Genomic DNA, 23,829 nt, shown 5'->3' with positions numbered 1-23,829 from the left:
GCCGGATGTGTCATGCACTGGTCTCGCCCACGCCTAGTTTAGGAAAGAGGGAAAAGTCCTGATATGTCACGTGATGCCGCCATGACAATGTGAGTTTGACACCCCTGTTTTAGGCTGTGGAAACAAGAACATCCCATTATATGAATAATGTTCCTATATCTTTTGGCTTGTCCATGCAATCAGGGTTACTTGATTTTCCCTTGCATCAGAACCACCACTTCATATTTTAAGCCTTTCTACCACTTAACTGCAACTTTTTGGAATCAAGTTCCCATTGAATTATGTTTGGTGTCCTGCCTGTAAGGTTTACAATGTTTTTTTTAAGGATCTTTAGGAAAATGGAGCAACCTTTCTTTACAGTGGCAGTATTTGATTGAAATTAATCTTGTGCTGAGATTAAAACCTGTTTTAAATTGGGTGTATTGTTATACTGTTGTTACTGATCTATATTATGCTTCATTTTTATTATATTGCATTTACAAATAAGCAGTATTAGGTACAATATTACTCAGTCGCCTCGAACTGTGAAATGGCTGGCATATAAATGTAATAAATAAATAAAATACTACTACCTGTGTATGAAATGTAGTTTTACATATAGCTGCAGCCACCTCACCCTAGAAATTTATTGCAGAGCAAAGAAAGATAAAGGAAAGTACAAACAAACTGATCAAAACAACATTTCCTGATACACATATTCAGTAAGCTTGTGCCCCTACATTCTGTATTTCTTTTGATATTTTTTTCTCTTGAATATTTCTTATCATTGGGCATTCATCACAAGTGTTAGACATTTTAAATAACATATTTCTTTCACTGAAATTTGCTTTATGAATATCAAGTTGACTGAGTGATAGATCACAGAGACTTTCAAACAAAGTTTCTCACCGATGTTCAATAGGAAGTAAAGTGACCAGTGACCAGTGAAGCTCTATATTCTGAGGAGCTGAGTGCTTAGTAATGAGGAGTGAATAATTGTGGACTGAAAAAGTGTATTCTAAGAGCTGATGATGATTGTCCAGTGAGGCAAAGGATGACCAGAATGGGACAACTCAGAGCAGCCAACTCGCCACCGCCAAGTTGCTTCTGCCAACTCACTGCCTCCAAATTGTCCCAGGACAACTAATTATGGCCGATTCACCACCTTGTTGCAGGCAGAGAGAGGGAGAGTTGGGCAAGTGGGTGGATGAGTGAGTGGGTGGGCAGAGCACAGAGCAGTGGCGGCTTTCCATTTTCAAACTTCCCAGAGCTTGGTATGGTGGCAGTGTGTTTGTGTGAAAATAGAACGCGCCTGGCCTCTGCCACCTTCCTGCTGCCAGCCCCACCCAGTGCCACTTGCCCCCCTGAACAGCCCAAACACTGCCACCGTCACTGAATAGCCCATGGTGAGGTAGCATCGGGGTGTGTGAAAATGGGAAGCTCCCAGTTGCCTGTGGCCAGTTGCCCCCACAGCAAATTGGCTGTGTTGAGTTGTCCTATGATGGCTATAGGTCGCACTCAACTTACAACAGTTCACTTAGTGACTATTAGGAGTTACCACCACCCTGAAAAAAGTGACATGACCTTTTTCACACTTTTAACCATTGCAGCATCCCAATGCTCATGTGATTTACATTTGGAAGCTTGACAACTTGACTCACATTTATGACGGTTACTGTGTTCTGGGGTCATGTGATCACTTTTTGCAGCCTTCTGACAAGCAAAGTCAATGAGGGAAAACCAGATTCATTAACAGCCGTGTTACTAATTTAACAACTGCAGTGATTCACTTAACAAATATGGCAAGAAAAGTCATAAAATGGGGCAAAACTCACTTAACAAATTTCTCACTTAGCAACATAAATTTTGGGCTCAATTAAGTTGAGGACTACCTGTATACATGTTCACTCCTTCCAAAACTCACCTCTACCAACAAATATAGATACTTTACAATAGGTTTATTTTCATAATTGAATGAAAGAGTTTCTCTATCATGAAACAGGAGGTAATGCCAATGCTCTGGAAATAAGTTACTTTTTTTTGCTCTGAAAAGATTGGAAAAGTCTCAAATCGAATTCTTTTCATCAAACTTTTGATTAGACCCTTTTGATTTAATCTTAAGAAATACTACCTGCAACATCTGTGATCCTACTTTTCTAAATCACAATGCCAAGATTTTTTCTGTAGCAAACATCAGTTACTGGTTCACTGAGGAGTAAAAAGCTTCATTATGAAAAATAAAATGTGAAACTGAGCAATAATGCAAGAAATGAATAATGCCCAGAAGATGAGAAAGGTAAATATAATTGTAATGCAAACATATTGGCTTTAAATATTGCCTTTTACATAACAGCTGTTCTCTAAGAAGTGAGATTACAACTGGCAGGTTTGATTTAGCCACTGTGAAGATTGTTTTCTTTCCACTGTCCCAGTTTCAACCTTTCCTTTTTAGCTCATGTGCAAAGGCTGGTTGACTATCATCAGATTTTAACCTATTAAGCATATTAACTTGATTATGTCCCCAGAATAGTATCTTTTCTAGATGAGCCACCAGGCAGGAGGAATACATCACCATAATTACAGCCTTACTTGCCTCAGGAACAGCTGGTATTTACTTTCTTGATATCTGCATTTCCTTATTCAAACAAGCAAACTTTACAGTACACTGGCTCTTACTGCTTCAAATGAGTTGCCTTGAGCTGATTCTCCATTGATTGCCTTTGCAAGTGCTGTTATCAGGATTAGTTGAACAGTACCAGCAATACATATAGTTGCATTTCAGCACAATTTGGAGGGATGGAAGTAGCAAAAGTGCAATTTGAGATGTGAGATTGTGTATAATTTGTGAATTAGAGCCCCCCTCCCCCCCCCAATGTACAACAATTTCTCAGGGCCACATTTGTTAGATTGTTAGAGTGTCAGTTTTGTGTTAAGGCGCTGGTTTGGTGACAGTGAGTTATAGTCCTGCCTTGGGCATGAAAGCTGGCTGGGTAACTTTAGGTCAGTCATTCTTTGTCACCCCAACTCACTTCATAGGATTGTTATTATGGCAGAAATGATGGAGGAAGAGAAGTAGAAAGAAGAATAGAATAGAATAGAATTCTTTCTTGGCCAAGTGTCATTGGACACACAAGGAATTTGTCTTGGTGCAAATGCTCTCAGTGTACATAAAAGAAAAAAATACATTCATCCAGAATCAATAATTATAGGAAGAAATTATATACATCCACCTCCTTAATTACTTATGAAGTAATAAAGACAGGATAAAATTTAATAAATAAAATAAATTTCAAGAAACAATCTTCTGCCCTGGGCCAGGCCAAGTTATTAAAAACGTTTTTAGAAGCATCTTTTATGAACATCAGCTTAGAAATTCATTCAAGAATTTACCTGCTTTTTCATTATTTGGAATATTTATGTGTTGACACTCTTTATATTCTTGTCAGTTTTGCAGAACCAACACCTACACTTTGGATCTGGTCAATAATAATTATTTTTAATTGCTGTTTCATATCGTTGACTACATTTTCTGCAGCAAAGTATGTAGAGATCCTGGCACAAAGTCTTCTATCATTTTGGCTAAGATAATAATACCTCTTCTGGTTAGAACTGGGAGTACATCCAAAGTAGATAATTGGAATGGTCTACAACAGTGATCCCCAACCTTTCTTATGCCGCGGCCTGGTATCCCCAACCTTTTTTATGGCGCGGCCTGGTACCGGCATTAGCTGGGCACCGCCATCTTTTTTTGATGAAAAAGTGCTTCTGGTGACCTCACCGGAAGCACTTTTCATCAAAAAGATGGCGGCTGCGCTTCCGGTGAGCTTTTCTGGGTAGAAATGGCTTTCTACCCGGAAAAGCTCACGAGCGCTGCGCGCCATCTTTTTGATGAAAAGTGCTTCCGGTGAGCTTTCTACCCGGAAAAGCTCACCGGAAGCACTTTTCATCAAAAAGATGGCGGCGCCCTGCAAACCAGCGGCCCGGTAGGACTTGTTCCATGGACCGGTACCGGTCCGCAGACCGGTGGTTGGGGACCCCTGGTCTACAAGATCCATGCTCTTGGGAACATTGTAACACACTTCATACTTCACGCCATATTATGCTGTGGATGTTACATCCTTTGAACTAAAAAATACCAGTTCCCACTTGAATACTTTATTACATCCAAAGGCTAGATTCAGTAATTAGTCTACAATTCCTATACATACAGTAAAATGTATGGTTTCAATATTAGAAAATTAATAAAAGTAGTTCCTGGAGAAACAGACCTAATAAGCAAAACTTATTTAATAAAATTAAGAGCTTCTCAAAAAGTTGACTTTCTTTTGATTTCAGAACATAACTTCATATATATAAGGTCCATGCGATAAACTCAGTATAATTCAGTATCAAAATAAAATGTGGCAAATGTTTTATTTTCTTCACTCTACACAAACTGTTTCCACTGATACTGTAATTTCCTATCTTTATTTTGAACTTCTCTGAACATGCAATCTCTAGACGTGTACTGGGCAAGAAATAATAAAACACTCTTTTTTTCACAATGTGATAGAATCAGTTCAGGTTGACTTTACTTCATCTAATACAGGGGTGTCCAACCTTGGCAACTTTAAGACTTGTGGACTTCAACTCCCAGAAAAGCTGGCTGAGGAATTCTGGGAGTTGAAGTCCACAAGTCTTAAAGTTGCCAAGGTTGGACACCCCTGATCTAATATGACCTGGAGTTTCAGGCTTTTGAAACAGAACGGACAAGGTGAGAGTCTCTGATAGAGAGTAACAAATTCAGAAACAGTAATGATTAACTCATAGGAGGCTACCTTCAAAAATGCACACATGGTTGAGGGCATCATGAACGGTATCCCAAAATAGCAGTCAGAGGAGGCTTTTTGAAATGTGATCCAAACTATTGTCAATAAAGCTGTACCTGTTTTACTTGTTCTTTGCAATCTGGCAAATCCTGATTAGTTTTTAAGAACAAAGCAAGCACCTGGAGGTTAGTTAGATACTGCATTTCCATGTGAGCAAATGTGTCTATTATTATGAGCTAACTTTTTTACAATTGCACAAAAATGTACCTCTCCCTTCTTTAGACACAACTAAAAGTCTAATAAAAACCCTTTTCTGATAACTATTTATCTCTTTCTTAACTTGAAACCCCTTAAGAACTGAGATTAACATACAGGTAACCCTCGACTTACAACCACAATTGAATCCCAAATTTCTGTTGCTAAGTGAGATGTTTGTTAAGTGAATTTTGCCCCATTTTATGACCTTTCTTGCCACTGTTGTTAAGTAAATCCCTGCAGTTGATAAGTTAGTGAACCGGTTGTTAAGTGAATCTGGCTTCCTGCTTGCTGCAAAAGGGGATCACGTGACTTTGGTTCAATGCAACCATCATAATTATGAACTAGTTGCCAAGCGGCTGAATTTTGATCACATGATCATGGAGATGCTGCAACGGTCATAACGGTGAAAAAAAAGGTCTTAAGTCATATTTTTCAGGGCCATTTTAACTGTGAATGGTCACTAAACAAACTGTTGTAAGCCGAGGACTACCTGTGATTGTCTTTTGGGTTCTCCTGAAATGAGTTTTCATAGCATTTGTGAACTCCTGATAAGTTACAGTTGCCCCATACTTTGAAATGATTTTCTAAGAAAGCAAAACCCAACTTTTCTTTTATATTGCTTTATAACTTATGATAGTTATAACTCTTTAAAAAGTTATATTTCTTGGAATCTTTTGAAAAGTACTATTTCTGGAATCTGTAAATAATTTATAACGTTTCATTTAACTGGAGCATAATTTCACTATATCTAATTTTATTTAAAACTTTCTTGAGTCTAGAGCAGATAATACAATACAATCTGACTATCATAGGCAAGATATGAACAACTGGAACATTTATGGAAAATAAAAATGGTAGGAGTTTTGATCTGTGAGACTCCTTAATTTCCTCCCTATTTTACAAAACTTAAAAAGGTGACAAAAACAATCCCTTTCCCTTGATCACTTCCAAATTTGAGCAGAATACTCAACATTTTAATTTTTTAACTGACTTTTAAAATAAGTCTGTACTCTAACTCAGCAAGGATAACCTTTTACTGAAATGGGGCTGACCAGATATCTCTAATCTACCACATCTCCTACCTAAGCATTTATATGAAGCTAGAATAAGGAGAATAGATCAGGAAATCTGCCAGACACCAAAGAAAATGTGGATCTTTCAGTGCTTGTTCTTCTAAAATACCACAGGATAGGAAGGTAGTTTGGTAGATCTGACTTACATCAGAATGATCCTTGTGGTCAAATTACCATCAATTACCATCAGAAGACTAATCACAATAGCTTGGTGAGAGGTAAAGGGAACTTCTTTTACTGTTCCCTATCTCCTATCCTTAAAAGTAAGAATGCTTTTGTAGCTCTAGTATATGTTGTGGCTACTTTAAGGAACATGCTTGCTTATAAGAAAAAATATGATTGCAATGCATAATAGTTCTCCCCATTCTTACATCTCAATAATTAGTTGATTTCATTCAGAAGCAGGCAACAATTTTTAGAACCACCAATTCTCTTTAACCAAATTCTTCAACCTATCTTAATGGATATATCCAGGGGTGGGATTCTATCAGTTCGGACCAGTTTGGATGAACCAGATGTTAAAGTTACAGCTGGTTCGCCGAACCGGTATTTCAACCAATTGGCTGGCCCCTCCCCTCCTGCCCCTCCCTTCCCAGGAGTCTCCACGCAGCCCATTTTCGATGGAGGTAAGTGCAGAGTCCGCGCGGAGGCTCTGGGAGGGGGGGGACAACAGGCCTTCTGGAAGTCCGGAAACAGGCCTGTTTGCAGCTTCTGGAGGGTCTCCAGATCCTGGGGGAGGCCATTTTCGACATCCCAGAGGCCCAGGGGAGGCCTCTGGACCTTTGGGAGGGCAAAAAACGGCCTTCCCGGAAAAACTGGAAGTGGCAAAATGGGCCTATTTCCGGTTTCCGGTGGGCCTCCAGAGGCCAGGGAAGGCTGTTTCTCCTCCCCCACCCCCGGAGGCCTGAGGAAGGCCTCTGGACCCTTGGGAGGGCGAAAACAGCCTCCCCCGGCCTCTGGAGGCCCACCGGAAGCCGGAAACAGGAAGTTCTGGAAAGCCCCGCCCATCATGGCCACGCCCACCCAGCAACCAGGCACCGAACCGGTTGCTGGGATTTTTGATTTCCCAATCCTGAATATATCTCATTATAAGAAACAGGTTTTGTCTGGGTTTTGTTATATTATTCATAAAACCAAAAGTTATGATTATTTAGAAACAGATTTTAAATGTATGTAGTTCAAACTTATCTATTTCTATGAAAATGAATATGCTGCAGTCATTTATTATGTTATTCCTATCTAGTTTGACACAAAACAGGTTGGGCTCTTTTAAGAGCCAAGGATCTGCCCATTTCATTTATAAAACTAAAGAGTGATATTTTTAATGATCAGACAAGAGTGGACATCAATGAAGTTTTAGAAGCAATCTTACATTTTTTTGTAATATTTACTCCCCAACTTAGGCTTTCCATTAATTAACTTTCCATCTACCATTATTAGTTGCTTCTATGATCATATTATAGTTTTATGGATAAATGCTGTAGTTTCAAAATATTCATGACAAAGAGTAAAATTACATCCTTACTAACAATGGAATAGTTGGGAGAAATGATCTGTTTACTATTTCAAGAAATTTAAAAAGATAATGGATGGACAAACAACTAAGGGAAAGATCATTTTGGCAATGTGCTTCATGATAGAAAATTCAAATAATATTAGACTCTGAAAGTCAACATTAGACACCACTTCTACTAAGGACCTACAAACAAACAGAGTTCCTCTGTACACACATTAACAAACAGAACTCAAACAAGGATGGTGGCGTTCACCTTTCCAATCCCTGCAAGCAGAAACTTTGCTGTTTTCAAGACTCTAACTTCACCACATATGTAATATGCTGAGCATAAAGCACTGAAAAATTGACTTTCCCCTTCTTTCCAGATTGGTACAAGCAGTTCAAATTTTCAATGGTTATAATACATCTGAAATATTTGGACTTTCAGAAAGGGATGAAATAGCAATAACACTAGACTTACACACCTCTTCACAGGCCCCTCTAAGCAGTTTTCAGAGTCAGCATATTTCCCCCCAACAATCTGGGTCATCCTCATTTTACTGATCTCCGAAGAATGGAAGGCTGAGTCAACCTTGAGAAGTGAGACTCAAACTGCTGAAATGCTGGCAGCCGGTAGTCAGCAGATTTTAGCCTGCAATACTGCATTCTAATCACTGTGCCACTACGGCTCAGTGAATGCTACCCCATAGAACGGGCACAGCAACAAAGAAGTCTCCTTAGTCCTTCCATATAACACTGCTTGAGATGGGGGCACCAGAGCATGCCATCTCTCTGAAATTTTATTGGATAGGCAGATAAATGGATTCCCAAATAGAATAGACTAGAATGACAGAGTTGGAAGGGACCTTGGAGGTCTTCTAGTCCAACCTAGTTTCAGGCAGAAAACCCCATACCATTTCAGACAAATTCTTTAAAAACCTCCAGTGTTGGATAACAAGGCTTTGTTCCATCAAGGACAATCAGCCCCTTGAATTGCACTCAGAAGCCCACGAGCAACCAGGCAGCTCGTGAAGTAGCAGAGTGACATGCAGATACCACTAAGATGTGTCTATAACTTGGACTAACGAGAAAAACTTGGTGACACAAGAAAGCACCCATACACGGTAAATGAAGCTAGGGCAATAATTTGGGAGGTACAAAATTAAGTACATCCATACAGAAGATTATAAGTGCTTGACAGAATTTGCATTTAAGGCTGAAGCTCCACATTACTAGACTTGTGTATTTCTATCCCAAAAGAAACTCAAATGGGGATCAAAAATTGATACCCTTAAATATTCCACAAAAGGGTCAATACATCTTACTTGCAAGTAATGTCGTAAGCAAAGACATTCCTAAATACAAGTATAATCTCCTCCAAAACGAATAGAACGTAACTTGATGGGTGAATTTACTGCCCTTCCCCGAATACATGCTACTATGCTAACTCTTCACATCTGAACAGTTCTGAAGCCGAAATGTGACAAGAAATTAATTCTTGAATGGACCCTATCTGAAAACTTTAGTCACATAATTATCACAAAAAAGTACATTGCAAAAAATGTCTGCATAGATAACACAGTTCTAATAAGCCATGTTATCTATGCAGTTTATATCTTATATCCTTATATCTCCTGGCAGGATCAGAGGGAGGGGATAATTTCCCATGAAAGACTGTCCTATAATTCAGACTTCCATAATGTGAGGCCAAATGGACATGCTGGCTGAGAAATGATGGGAGTTGTAGTCCAATACACCGTAGAGCACCTGCTTAGGAAAGGTTGTTCTGAAATGTTAATTGGAGCTGTGTTTCTTTGTGTGAGATGGTCAATAACACACACCCATCAAAACTAGGCTTGATGCTGCTTTTCCGTATCTGATAATGCAGCACTCTTCCCTAGGATCAAGGTATTAAGGTTTAGGTTATTTGTATTGATTTTATGTGCTGCCATGCTGTGTCACTCATGCTCATATTTGTGGTTCACAAATTCCTCCTTTAAATGTCACATCCATTTCATCTCCTTTTGCCATCAATACTGCAAACGGTAAGGTCTGTTTATTAACCCCAGTGCCAGTATTGTTGGCAGCTTCATACACATGTAGTCACCAAGCAAATACTATACTTATATGTTGAAATCAGGTTACTATTTATTTATTTATCTATTGAAAAAAGGAACACTTATAGGAGAAACACCAAAGATGTAATCCACCAGAAAATTCTGCAGTATTTTCATATATTTCAGTATGGCTTCAGCAGAATTTTCTATTGAACTGCAAATTCATCTTTAACATTTTTATTGTCAAATAATTATTTCAGAAAAGTGAAGAAAATGGTTGTGTAGGGGATGACAAACACATAAAACCACACGTGTTATAAAGTATTGTTATAATAATACATTAATACATATATTATCTATTAATAGACAATTTACTGCAGAATTTTGCTCATATATCCATAACTTAAGTGGCAGGTTTTGATGTCCCATGTTCTCTTTTCAGCCGTGAAAGCTATTCCCAAGCTGTTTCCAAAGGCAAGGAGCATGGATCAATGCATTATGGAGCAGGATATATCACTTGGCTTGGCATAAAGAAATGAGAGAAGTTTCTAATACAGGTAGTACCTGACTTACAACCATTCATTTAGTGGTCATTCAAAGTTTCAAAAGGACTGAAAAATGTAATTTACCACCAGTCCTTCCATTTACGACAATTGCAGAATTCCAACTGTCACATGATCAAAATTTAGGTGATGATTGCAATGTCCTGGGGTCATATGATTACATTTGCAATCTTCCCAGCTGCATTCTGACAGGCGAAGCCAATGGAAAGATTTATGGTAAATGCAATCATATGCATGTATCAATGGGAAGATGGATTCACTTAACAAAACCATGTGATTCACTGAACAACTGCAGTGATTTGCTCAACATTTGTATCAAAGAAGTCATTAAATCAGGGATGACTCAGCTAGCAACTGCTTTGCTTAGCAATGGAAATTCTGTTCCCAATTGTGGTTTTAAGGTGATGTCTGTATACATACTACGTAATGTACCAACGCAGCCTATATTCCCCCAAAGTTCTCTAATCACATGTCCAAAATTTGGCCCTGTGTGGAGTTTATTTTTTCACCAAATTTTGATAGTAAACTATTGTTTTTATGTTGAAAAACATAATTGATTGTTTTAATACTATGATTTGGAGCAATTCTCCATTTTAATTTTTAATGTTTTGCAATGTCTTAAATTTTCTCTAGTCTTGCCCCCTTTGCATTATTACTGGCCCTGCCCAGTACATCTGTCGAAGACTACAGTCCTGGCCACTGAAATGCTGCCTAATTCTGCCTTTTTCCCTGTAAAGTGAGTTGTTTTCTGTTTCAAGAGGAAAGAGTTTGAATTTGGGAATATTGAGCAATTTTTACCTTCAAATGAATCCAGTAATACTTCTTGCTGCTTGTTTTCCACTAGAAGTTCCATTTATAAACCCAGGCCAAGTCTATATTGGTCTCTCCTTTAAATCCCATCTTAAACTTCACCTTTTCCTTAATCCTTCTCTACAGCTTTAACAAAGCCTAGGTATATGTAATCTCTTCATATTTATCTCTTTCTTTCCTCTCTCCATTTACAAATTCTCCCTTCTTCCTTCTTGAACTTTATTATAAGCTTGTAGGAAAGAGGCTGTAATTCTGCAAAGCACTATATACAAAGAGGGTACTGAATAGAAAAACTAATAACTTAGAAAACTGAGCCAAAACAAAGCACTTCTAAGCCTAATGACTTTAACCACAACTCAATTTGTGTTTAACCTATCCCTTAGCATTCAAACAATATAAAGATACATTATTTCAGTTGGTTGAGGCCCAATATTTCTTTCATGTACAGAATTTTTCCGAATCTTCGTTAATGTACAAGTGGAATAGTGTGCTTATTTGGATTTTTCCCCCCTATTTATTTATTTTGTCTGACAAGTCTAGGTTTGTCTAGATGATTTAAAATAACTCAACAAAGGTCTGATTAGGCTATTATAATTGTAAATTAATTAAATCCAATGATTCTTTCTATATCTAAAGGACCCAAAATTTGTCACTCTTATTTTTTCAAGGCATTTTATAATTTCAATCGTCAGTGACAAATTGCCGCGGTTTTAAATCATATTTTTCTCTTTCTCTGCATGTTATAAAAAAAAGTTAGCTGATTGAGCAATCTTCTGAAAACAAATACATTTCCCTCTGTGTGTTAAATGAATTTGAAAACCACATATACGTCAATAAACATATAAGAACAATGACTGAATTATTCTATTATTCACTTCTTTCTTGTTGTGATCCTTTAACAAACACAGCAGCACTAAAAATAGCAAAGACGTTTCTCCTTATTTCTCCATGAGTAAGCTTGCTTAACACTTTTATTATATTTGGCCATGGGACATTTGGTAAACTTGCTGATGATATCAGAGCATGATTTTACAAACCAAGTTACACTACTGACACCTCCAAATTCTAGAGTATTTGTTCTGCGTTAGGTGCAGACTTGCTCAATGGGATTAACAAACATTAGAAGGGAAAAAAGGCAATGGACAAATCCACCCCGATTGTTTATAAAACCTTTACAACTCATCAGCTTCCATGAACATACTGGCACCATTCAATTACTGTCCCTTTTAGAGAGCCTTAGCAAAACAGCCACTGCCCATGTAAATAGACAAATCTGAAAACTAGCGGGTCTTGTTGGCTTACATACTGTAGGTAATGTTTTCTTTTGCTCAAATTTGTTCTGGAAACTAATCACACTCTGATAAAGCCATCTGCAAATATGAGAAAGATTGACATCCACATGTCAAAGTTTACACAGCCTGACCAAGTGTACATATAGTCAAGATGATGTTAGGGCCCTGCTGTCCTGAGTTTCAACAGTGCCACGTTCAAATGGAATGACAAAAGAAGATTTCTGTATTGAAGGCAATGCAAAGGACCACATCTACAAACACCAAACTTGAGACACAAGCCTGTGCAAGGCCCTCCATAATTAAAGGTGCACAATGATATTGTTAAAAATTTGCATAGGTCCAGTTTATTTTCAGGAGGCTTCCACTGCATAGTTTCTCAATGAATGTCCCCAACTCTTTGTCAGAATCATCTTCAAAATTTCATTAAGGGATATAATGCATTTTGGGACAATGCCTTATGATAAAGTATGGGTTATTTTAAGGGCCCAATCTGATCCAAATGACCACTCCAGTTTGATTGTTAGTATCAATTTTTATGTTTCAAGTCCTGTAATATTAGCAATAGCAATAGCACTTAGACTTATAGTTTGTAGAGATTCTCAGTCATCCAGGTCATCGTTGTCCCAAAGGTGCTTTTTCAGGAGGCAATTGGACTTTCTTGTTTTTTCTTTGAAGACGTTTCACTTCTCATCCAAGAAGCTTCTTCAGCTCTAACAGGAATGGAAGAATTTATACTCCTTGCAGACCGCTGGCCATTTGCATCCTTTTAGAGGGTCGTTGAAGCACTTGGAGGTTTATCTGTGTCCTCAAGGTCAGCTGAGTAGTGCTCCTGATTCCGTAGTCTGCATTTTTTTCCTCTGGAAATCATTCCTACTCCCATACCATTCAAAGGGTGTTTATCCCAAATTGTACAGGTAAAAGTCTGTAGAGATTCTACGTCATGGTTGTCCCTAAGGTGCTTTTTCAGGAGAAAAAAACAACAACAAGAAAGTCCAGTTTGTTGCAGGCAGTTTATAACCATGATCAATAAAGCACAGAATAAGTATATTCCTATGGAGCGTCATTGACAAGGGTGAGTATTGAGAATGTTTTTTGATAAGCAAAAATGTATAGAGTTGGAATCCCTTTCTTTCAGTGGTGACAGATCTTCATGACAAATAAATCATTAATGAACTTTCTTAAGTTCTTCTTTCAGAATAAATTATAGTATAAAAAACTAGTTTTCTAGAATGCTTTATTTTGTCATTAAATAGAATAAGAATATTGCTTGGTGCATCGAGCAGGTTTTGTCTGAGAAGCTGGGAATTAACATATTAGTACAGAAATTTATCATGCTTATTTAATTATTAGAGAAGCTGCCTATTAATTGACTGATAGATGAAACAACAACACTGATTGACCTGGCTGAACCTTTTGGGTCAGATCCAGACCCAGTCTACTCCTCTGGAGCTTTTGTTATAAAAAAAAAAAAAAAGGTTATCATGCAGTTTTCATTGCCTCATGCCATATTTTACAGAGAGATCAGGTGAAGATCAGCAATAAACTCTGACTTGGCACGGCTTTCCTGCTGAGGAATGATCAGTCCACAACATTGAAGGATTTTCATTTGGCTCCCACTGTATAAACAGAGTTTTTGTTGACTCATACCCAGACCTTGTGCTTCTGTTTTGGACTAGATTCCAGTGGCTGGCACCTTTGCTCTAACATTCTGAGTGTACAAAGAAGTATAAATCACAATCCTTAATAGAATTGAGAAAGAAAGAATTTACTCAGAATTAAGTGAACTTCCTATTCTATTTATAATCAAATGAAATATCGCCCTAACAGAAAGCTGATGCTGGATTGACGCCTTTGCATAAAATGCCAATTTCAAGAACTGCAAAGTGTCCTATGCTTTATTTCTTGGTGGTACTTATTGGAATAGTTGAACCAATGCCTCAGCAGATAAGCTTTAATGCTTCATACAGGCTCCTTAAAGGGGTTCTGAATAATACTTAGAAAACTGTCCCACAAACTGAAGTACTTTCAAGTCTCATTAACTTAAGTAAATTCTTAAATCTCTCCTTTTGAACATCAAGGGGACCTAAATGTACTTAACTCTAATGAGGCCCTGGCATTGGAATTAATAAACTGATTTTCCTAAGTTCTCCAAGCATTTCAAACAGATTGCCTCGTCACAGATTGCCTCATTACAACAGCCCTGTCAATTAGGTGGAATCTCTATCTTATTCATGTTGTTTGTGCTCATGTTACTTTATTTATTTGATTATTTTGGGAAGATTTCTAGTCTAGAAGGTTTTCTCTACTTAATTTTGTAATGAAAACTCCATCGAGATCACAAGAGGCTAGGACAGAGCATACTTTAGGAAAGATTGGGAAGAAGTGTTTTGGACCTCATGTGAGCACATGGTCAGCATGTTTCTGTTATGGATTTAAATGATTTGACTTTATTCTGTATAAATCTGAAAGAAGGAATAGTGCAACTTTTAAAAATCCACTTATTAACATCGATAGCCCTAGTAAAGATGGTCTTTCCTCCCATGTATAAGTGCCCCAAGTCTATTATGTATATTTTACTGTAAAAAGGTCTGATGTACTCATAGAAGAGTGGAGCTATTTGTCTGTTACAGCAGGGGTCCCCAACCGCCGGTCCGCGGACCGTACCGGGCCGCGGAACAAGCCTTACCGGGCCGCTGGTTGCTGGCGCCGCCATCTTTTTGGTAAAAAGCGCTTCTGGTGAGCTTTTCGGTAGAAAGCTCACGGAAGCGCTGTTTCGTCATAAAAAGATGGCGGCGCCAGCGTCGTGAGCTTTTCCGGGTAGAAAGCCATTTCTACCCGAAAGCTCACCAGAAGCAGCGAAGAGCCGCCATTTTTTATGACGAAACAGCGCTTCCGTGACGCCACCGGAAGCGCCGTCATAAAAGATGGCGGCGCCCAGTTGACGCCGGCACCGGTCGCGGCGCCCAGCTGATGTCGGAACCGGGCCGCGGCGTCGAAAAGGTTGGGGATCCCTGTGTTACAGCATTTCCTAGAACGATACTGTATCTAATTTCAGGAAAAACTATGAAGAAGCAGCTACTGATTGAATAACAATCATTGTACAGTCCTATTATTGGCACCCTGGATATTTCTGCAGTAAGGAGAGTAATATGCAAATTTTTTAAAAGATAAAAATCTACTCAGGTTTACTCAGTACATGGGTCTAATAACATTTACTTTCTTAGATCAATAGGGAGCAAAAATCTAAATTTGAATTTGAGACCATTTGATTCATTTCTTCATTGGACTACTGTGCTTCATGAGTCCCTGTTAAAATAATGTTCATAAATTATAATTTCCACTGATACTTTGGCCAGCTTTTGGTCAATTTCTCTCAGGGCTGAGAAAAGCCAAATAGAATTGTCAAAAGAATTGTCTTAATCTATCTCTTAATCTATCTCAATCTGTGCCAGATATTTGTTTATATATTATTGTAGGAAACTACAATCAGAGGTCATCCAATGAAATTGAATCTTGGAAGAATCAGGACAGACAAAAAGAAATATGCTTTTTACACATTGAATATTAAACTTTGGAATTTACTTTGGTTCTTTGGCTGTCAGCTTGGTTAGCTTCAAAAATGGGCTAGACCAATTTCTGCTTTTAGATCTACTGTAAGAGCATATTATATATGTGCCTCTATGGAATATGTACCACCTGCCAAAATACTAAAGACCACCCTCTAGATAGCCCTTGTGTAGTGAGCAGAACTGGCACTGGCAACTTGTTGTTAAGCAAATTGTTCACTAAATAAAACATCATGATTTTACAATCTTATTTCAGTTTTCCTTTGCTTTAGAAACCTGCAAAAGTCATAAATTCAAGCATTGTTTACAAAATTACTTTTTCACCATCGTTAACTGCAAATATTCATTAAACTTGGGAGATGCTAAATGAGGACTACCTTTACTGTATACCAAAAGAAAATTTTCACTACTATATAGGCTTTCTTAGATGAGTCTACAATACAGTTGTTTTAAGTTCAGTCATTCAAAGCTCATTCATCCTTAATCTCTTATTTCTCCACACTATTTAAAAATTCCATTTCTACGGTGTTCTTTCTTTGCAACAGATACTATCTTTCTACCTTTCTTCAACATTCACAAATCTTACAATTTTTCCATTCATTTCCCATGTTTAGTAAATTTTCTACTATGATACACAAATCCATTGTTCTAATTCTTTGCAACTTATGTATAATTTGCAAGGGTTTATTTGCTTTGACCTTTTACCTTTGTTTTTAATAATTAATTTACAGTTTCAAAGACCTTGTTACATTGGTCACTGCAAATCATTTGGGTTCTCAGCCAACACTGATGCATAATCTACTTATAATGAATACATATATTCAATACATATATTAGAATTCTAATTTCAACCACCTTCCTTACACATTTATCCATAAACACATTTAAAAATCAAAAGAATATCATTTATCCTTGTGTTACTCCCTATTTAGTGTTGAATCGTTGATTAAAAATTCAGTTTATTTTCAGAAATAAACTTTCTATACCTGTAAGATGAATGGAAAAGGATATACTGTTGTTCACATGCTGATTATCATTATTTGGAGAAAATAAGATACCTCCTTAATACTGATTACTTTGGCTTGTAATTGTTAACAATTTCATGGGTTTTCTTGCAATCAACCACATTGTGAATTCAACATGAAGGTAATGAAGGTTAAGATATACAAAAAGGGGTGTTAATCAGCTCCTGGATTCCATTCTCAGAAGCAGAGGAAAATTTCCAACAGCATATTGCTTTATCAAAGGATTAAGAAAATGATGAAGATAATCAGAAAGTTGATTTTATCATATTTTAAATAAGCTACTGCAGTACATTGCTAATTTGGCTATTGAGGTGATAGAGGTGATGAAATTTAAAAAATGATACCCTTATGTTATATAAAGAACTTCTTAAAAGGGGGAAAACAACCCTGAAACTCTACCAGCAAGCCAACATTGATAGGCAACATGAGGATCCTTCTGTTATGGAGGAAGAAGTTAAAAATAACAATTAAGTCTATCTCTTGCCATCATCACTGTTGTCATCAACATTTTCATCAGCAGGATCATCTACATGGATGTCATCCCAACAATAAGGTGATTGACAGAAAAGCATATAACAGCATTCAAAATATACAATGAGGGTATTTTAACAATTCTATTTCATATTTATTTATTGTTATTTCTTTACTAATGCTGCATAACATTAAACTACACATTATGTAATGTATTTCAGGTTTAATAAAACCTCTAAGGGATTTTAGTCGATTGAATCATGACTTACCATACTTTCTTAATCATATTTTTATCCCCCTAAATTCTTAAATTTAACTACAGAATTATCTAATCGTGAGATTTTTCAAAACGGAGATCTTCGTGGCTAGGAAAGAAGTGATTGTATTTATGGTTACTATTATATAAGCAATATGTGGGGAATGTCATTGGGTTTTTAAGAATGCCTCTCAGCCATTTCTAAAGGAGCTGAGGTCAGTTCATTTCTCTACTCATTCTGACTTTAGTGTCCATTTTTAGAATGCCAACAAGGGGGATTAGGAATGTGTAAATATCTTAGATAAAATAAAAAGCACCCTGAGACTTTCCAGTGTGCCAATCCAAACAATATAAGCCAATGCTTTTAGTATTTGAAAAAAAAAATACTTGAATGGATGAACTATATTCATACTTTAAAACATAAGAAAAGGTGGGATTCAGATGAATGATTAAAATGCAGTGTGACAGAATATGACACAAACAACACTAGGCCTCTTTTGGTAGGCAAGGTCAAGAAACACGCATGGATCTCAGGGATGCTTTTCATTGTTGTAGGGCAGAATAAAACTACTTGTTACTACCCCATCTTATACCAAACAAAATTTATTTAACACTTAATTTATTTAACACCCCCACTTGTTTAAGTGGGGTCTCTACCCCTCAGTGTGACGACAGTTGGCAGTCAGACATCTTTGTAGAACTCCTGTCTCTCTAACATGGCAACGGCAATGGTCAACTCTGAACAGGATCTGTACCGAACATGCTGTCTGCCAGGACTCATTGTTTAAGTGGGGTTTTGACTCTACTCCTCAGTGTGACTGTGGTGCTCAACAAAATATCCATCACATTGTGTCCGAATGTCCATCAAGAGCTTACACCGGCCCAATGTCTGATTTTTTCAACATAGACTACCCTGTCCTTGAATGGCTGGGTGGACTGGACATTAACATTTAAACCGCTGTAAGTCCATGTATTTGCCATACGCTAAATAAATGAATCAATAAAACCAAACAAGATCAAGATGGGGTTATTATAAGTTTCTTTCTCATGTTTTCCCTTCAGGCCCTTTTCTGAAAGTTCCTCCCCCATTTTTTTTTTCATTTTTTTTTCCTGACCAGAATTACATCCTTCATAATATCAAAAAGTCCTTCATATTATAAATCATGATCTTACTTCAACTTTTTCAACTGAAATGTATTTTTGCAGAGAACTTGTACTTGGGAACAGGGTAGTTATTACAGTTATTATTATTTAATAATAATTTTCCCCTTATTTTCCTCTCCAAAAACTAAGCCTGATCACATAGTTTCATAGTGAAGCATGGGTATAGAGATAGGTTTTTTTATATAATTCATTTGTTAAATCACATTCTTTACAAGTTACTCCACTTAGATTCTAAATTGCCATAGACATGAGAGGAAATTCCCATAAATATAGCGCTGTTCATTATGCCTTTAGTTGATCATATCCTTTCTTTATGCAACACTGTATCTAATATTAAGTATATACTATCTATCAGTTGTGACAAAGTTTTGGTCAATTTTACACGCGTGCTATTATTCTATGCTAGGATTTCTAATCTAGAGACTATTTTGCAAGCCAGCCGACTGTTCTCCACATTTCACTAGCTAAAATATACATGCTATATACTGACATATTCAAGATGCCTTGATGTTTTTAATCCCATAAAATCCTGTGAGAATTAAATTACTGGTTTCACTAAAATATGGATTATTTTGGTAACTATCAACAAAGATTTTATAATTGGTAGTGGTGGAAAAAATTTGGGACTTACAGTATATTTTCAGACAATTCTAAGGCCTATTTCCTCCCCTACACACATAATTTAGTAGATTGGTCTCCAGGTAAATACGTTTCCACGTGACATTGTTATAATTCTTCTTTGCCTTACTTTCCTAACTATGGAGAAAGAGGAGAGCTATGATGAACATATATATCAGGCTGATTACAGAAATGGGGTAACCTTGAGTGAACTTTTTTCTAGAAGTTTCTTTTCTCTTAGTAGACCCTTGCATCTCCTGGTTGTGATTGTAGTGTTCTGAGTATAATTGGACAGCTAAATGACCCTCCCTCCCTCCCTCCCTTCCTTCCTTCCTTCCTGTCCACAGCATACAGCACTGCTCCAAGCAAATCAAATTCTGAGTTAAATTTCTCACAGGTTTTTAAGAGAAGCTCTTAACTGTGGAAAAGTAAAATGGGGATTTAATTCAGCCATCTAATATTGTTCAAACAATTGGGTCAGAAAAGAGTAATAATGGTCGTAATGACAGGGGCATGAGAATAGGGAAACCTTAAAACTGAGCCTAGCCTTGAACACAGTTTACAATCTCTTTTATAGTAGTCGCTGTTTACTTCCCTTCTTAGATTTAATTTAGGATTACTTTTTTTCTACAAACTCTTATTTGCTCTTGTTGCAATGTTTAAAATGCTGTGCTTGACAAGGAATCGGCATCTATCAGTCACTGTCAGCTGCTGTTTGACAAAACAGCACTGATAGACTAGCAGCTAGCAAAGCTTTCTGATCATCCCTACAGCATGTTGTGATTCAATTAGTCATGGTCACAAGGTGCTGTTATTATTCATACATTACTGATTGCCCCATAAGAAAATAGGACTATGATGGAGTCTATGATCCTACCAGTGTCCTTCTCCAGGACGCAAAGGAAATTGCCAGGGAGGCTATGGGGTGAGACATTTTCTAATTTTTGAGTTCCCTCTGGAGTTGAGCCTTCCTGGTTATCATCTGATTCATAAGAAGCCCTGGGTATAGTTGTCCCTAATTAACTCAACATTGGCCCTTCCAGTTAGATAATCTTTCTCAAAGGCAAATATGCCTAATTAGAGTATGTAGTGCTTACCTGCAATAATGATCAGTATCTGTTCTTGTGATATTTCATATTGTCTTACATGGTTTGAAATTGTAACCGACTAAGAATGTATAATTTATACCAAGAATGTATAGTGTATACTCTCTCCCTGCCTATTTAACTTATAAGCACATCATGAGAAAGGCTGGGCTAGATGAATCACATGTTGGAATTAAGCTTGCCGGGAGAAATATCAACAACCTCAGATATGCAGATGATACCACTCTAATCGCAATAAATTGAAGAGGAACTAAAGAGCCTCTTGATGAGGGTGAAGGAGGAGATGCAAAAGTTGGCTTTAAACTCAACATTAAGAAAGCTAAGATCATGGCATCTGGCCCTCTCAATTCCTGGCAAATACAGTAGGTGGGGAAGAAATGGAGGTAGTGACAGATTTTATTTTCCTGGGCTCCAAGATCACCACAGATGGGGACTACAGCCAAGAAATTAAAAGACGCTTGCTCCAGGGGAAGAAAGCTGTGGGCAAATCTAGACAGCATACTAAAAAGCAGAGATATCAGCCTGCCTACAAAAGTGTATACAGTCAAGGCTATGGTTTTCCCAGTTGCAATGTATGGCTGTGAAAGTTGGACCATAAGGAAAGCTGAGCGCCGAAGAATTGAGGCCTTTGAACTATGGTGCTAGAGAAGACTCCTGTGAGTCCCTTGGACTGCAAGGCGATCAAACCTGTCTGTCCTAGAAGAGATCAACCCTGACTGCTCTTTAGAAGGCCAGATCCTGAAGATGACAACCTAATGAGAAGGAAGGACTCACTGGAGAAGAGCCGAATGCTGGGAATGATTGAGGGCAATAGAAGAAGGCGATGACAGAGAATGAGGTGGCTGGATGAAGTCACTGAAGCAGTTGACATGAGCTTAAATGGACTCTGGGGAATGGTAGAGAACAGGAAGGCCTGGAGGAATGTTGTCCATGGGGTCGCGATGGGTTGGACATGACTTCGCAACTAACAACAACAAAGAATGTATATTTTAAAGTTGGCCATCTATCCCAATCCCTGAACACAACGTAACATGCAAAATAAGACAGACCTTCTCAAATCCTGAAAGTCAGCTTCCCCCTCAAGTCACTTGACTTTTAGGGGTTCTCTCATCACCCACCCAGCATATAACTAACAGAATAACAGAGTTGGAAGGGATCTTGGAGTCTTCTACTCCAACCTCCTGCACAAGCAGGAGACCCTATACAATTATCAAACTAGCCCTATACCCATGCTTGCTACAAAACTATGTGGTTGGGTTTAGTTTTTGGGGAGGAAAATAAGGGGGGGGGGGAAATGCCTACCAGCATCCATCGGTATTCATCTGGCTAGTGTCCTGTCAGTGTGTGAGAGTTGAGCGCTGTTTGGAAACTGAAGCAGTATTTGCTGTGTGAGCAAGGAGACAGCGAGGAGCCTGGGTGTGGCTTGGCTCAACTATTCTGTACTAAAGCTGCTTGGTGATGTGAAACTAAAACTGAAACTGAAACTCCTCTCCTCTGCTTGTGTTTTGCATTTGGAACAGATTTCTTTTCAGGTGGGAAGAGGGACTAGAACTCCTTAGCATCAGAGCATGTTAATAATTATATACGAAATACTAATGCTCTGATGGTCATTTTGAAAAATCCTTTCTTAGTAAGCACCTAGAAGCCAAGAGGAACATAGGTGCCAAATTTCAAGTTTGTAGGCTTTACGGTTCTGGAGATTTTGTGATGATGCTTGAGAGGTATTTCGCTTATATATAGAGAGAGATAACTGTCCAATCTCTTCTTAAAAACCTCCAGTGAGGGAGCACGAACAACTTTTGAAGGCAAGCTGTTCCACTAGTTAATTGTTCTCACTGTCAGGAAATTCCTCCTTAGTTCTAGATTGCTTCTCTTCTTGATTAGTTTTCAACCATTCCTTTTTGTCCTGTCTTCAGGTGCTATAAAGAATAGGTTGACCCCCTCTTCTTTGTGGTAGCCCCTGAAATATTGGAAGACTGCTATCATGTCACCCCTAGTCCTTCTTTTCATCAGACTAGACATACCCAGTTCCAGCAACTGTTCTTCATGTTTTAGCCTCCAGCCCCCTAATCATCTTTGTGCTTCTCTGCACTCTATCCAGAGTCTCAGCATCTTTTTTATATTGTGGCTACCAAAACTTGATGCAATCTTCCAAGTGTAGTTTTACCATGGTTTTAATACTTCGTATGATCTAGATTCTATCCCTCTGTTAACAGTTATATTGGCTTTTCTTGGCTGGCTCATATTTAAGTGGTTGTCTACTAGAATACCTAGATCCCTATCACAGTTGCTGCTATTGAGCCAGATTCCACCAATTCTATAAGTGTACATTTTGTCTTTCTTGTCTAAATGTAAGACCTCACTTTTCTCATCATTGAATTTCATTTTGTTAGATAGGGCCCAGTGTTCAAGTCTGTCAAGATCATTCTGAATTTTGAGCCTATTTTCTGGAGTGTTGGCTATTTCTGCCAGCTTGATGTTGTCTGCAAATTTGATGAATTCTCTTTCTACTCTTCAAGATACTGAAGAATACTGGGCCTAAGAAACTTATCAAGAAGTACGTTGTGGTTGACTTTGTCAAATGCCTCACTGAAATCAAAGTATACTATGTCCACCACATTTCTCTGGTCCACTAAATTAGTCACTTTGTCAAAGAATAAAATAAGATTTGTTTGATCTATTTTTGACACATGTTGACTTCTGGTTATAACTTTGCTTGTTTCTAGGAGTTTGCAGATCTGTCGCTTGATTATCTTCTCCAGGAACTTCCCAGGCATAGATGTCAAGCTATAGTTTCCTGGATCCATTCCCCCCACCCCTTTTTTTTGTTTTGACAATGGGAACCACATCAGCTCTTTTCCTTAAATTTTTTTTTTTTAATATAAACATTCCATCTTCCATTAAAACAGTGTGTTGTCTGGTTACAAATATCTCTGTGCAATAACCATCAAAATTTACAACAGTATACATTACTTTGATATTGACTTTCTAATCTTTCAATTGTAATATTGTATATAATAAAACTTTCAATTTCTCCCTCTTAACATATCTTCTAGTAAAAATATAGTGATTTTCAGCCGGTCCTTGAGTCTTGAAGATTTGCTTTAACAAAGTGAATACAAACACCACCTCCTTTGTAGAATAATGATGGTTTATTCCTTGACGAGCAAACAACAAACACTCTCCCCCTGCAAGAATGGCTTGATAATATTAAACATAGTAAGCTTAATAGTCATATCAATAACAATCATCATATTGTTTAATCTCTATCTTAACATATTTTCTATA

The sequence above is a fragment of the Notechis scutatus genome, chromosome 3 (genome assembly GCF_049901735.1).
Source record: "Notechis scutatus isolate UNSWTSFEM ecotype Mainland chromosome 3, rNotScu1.2, whole genome shotgun sequence".
Classification (NCBI taxonomy): Eukaryota; Metazoa; Chordata; class Lepidosauria; order Squamata; family Elapidae; genus Notechis; species Notechis scutatus.
This window is presented reverse-complemented; position numbering follows the sequence as displayed.